Source organism: Hyperolius riggenbachi, chromosome 3 (genome assembly GCF_040937935.1).
Source record: "Hyperolius riggenbachi isolate aHypRig1 chromosome 3, aHypRig1.pri, whole genome shotgun sequence".
NCBI lineage: Eukaryota > Metazoa > Chordata > Amphibia > Anura > Hyperoliidae > Hyperolius > Hyperolius riggenbachi.
In genome coordinates this window covers 518,507,716-518,508,954 of record NC_090648.1, presented here as the reverse complement: position 1 = coordinate 518,508,954, position 1,239 = coordinate 518,507,716, and the positions used below count along the sequence as shown (strand labels likewise).

General features: G+C 50.3%; 1 long non-coding RNA gene across 1 annotated transcript; it reads left to right on the top strand.

Annotated features, from left to right (window-relative positions):
• The first annotated feature begins 246 nt into the window (after positions 1-246).
• LOC137561793 (uncharacterized) lies at positions 247-672 on the top strand. Its single transcript, XR_011030114.1, has 3 exons — positions 247-342; positions 437-526; positions 631-672. It is a non-coding gene; the product is annotated as an uncharacterized lncRNA (long non-coding RNA).
• The last annotated feature ends 567 nt before the right edge of the window (positions 673-1,239 follow it).

Below are 1,239 nucleotides of genomic sequence, written 5' to 3'. Positions count from 1 at the left end.
ACACATTAAAGGCTGCAGTAGTGTGTGAATTCGACATTACAAAGGTGCATGCAGTATGTGTCGGCTTTAAATACTAGCATGTGAAGTGTATGTTGAATGTTTGCCACTGGGTCACAGTCACACAGACAGGATTATCAGGATAGTGCAGACTGTTTAGTTGTAGTGGTCTAATTCTATGTTGTTGTTTTTTGTTTGCTCAACATAGCCTTGGTACCGGTGGTGGTCCCCCCGCATCCCTGGCATTGCTCGATTATGAGCAGGTGGTAGAGCCGCATTTGATGACGGCAGCCCTGCATGGCATCCAGGGTGGCTACGATGCCGACGCGCCAACTTCTGATGAGGGTAATTAATGATGCTGTTTTCTTGGAAAGTGAACACGTGTTTGAGTATGCGTATGACATTGATAATGCTTGGTTTCTCTATGTCAAAATTGTAGGTGAAGGTGGGTCTGGCCTTCAGGGTCCTGCTGGAGTGGCACCTAGCATCCCACAATCAGAGGGCCCATCACGTTCTGGCCAAATTCCTGGTGAGTTTCCAGTGTCTGTAGAAACTGCTGTTGAACAAGGCAGTGGAGGAGCAGCCTGTGTTGCCTAGTGTCCTAACCTGTGTGTTTTTCTTCCTTTCGTGTAGCTGTTGTTGCCTCTGATGCTGGCTTGGCCCCTGATGCTGGACTGGCTTTGGTCCCCGGACATTCTGTGCCGTTACCTCCCTCTGGCCAAATTCCTGGTGAGTTTCCAGTGTCTGTAGAAACTGCTGTTGAACAAGGCAGTGGAGGAGCAGCCTGTGTTGCCTAGTGTCCTAACCTGTGTGTTTTTCTTCCTTTGGTGTAGCTGTTGTTGCCTCTGATGCTGGCTTGGCCCCTGATGCTGGACTGGCTTTGGTCCCCGGACATTCTGTGCCGTTACCTCCCTCTGGCCAAATTCCTGGTGAGTTTCCAGTGTCTGTAGAAACTGCTGTTGAACAAGGCAGTGGAGGAGCAGCCTGTGTTGCCTAGTGTCCTAACCTGTGTGTTTTTCTTCCTTTGGTGTAGCTGTTGTTGCCTCTGATGCTGGCTTGGCCCCTGATGCTGGACTGGCTTTGGTCCCCGGACATTCTGTGCCGTTACCTCCCTCTGGCCAAATTCCTGGTGAGTTTCCAGTGTCTGTAGAAACTGCTGTTGAACAAGGCAGTGGAGGAGCAGCCTGTGTTGCCTAGTGTCCTAACCTGTGTGTTTCTCTTCCTTTCGTGTAGCTGTTGTTG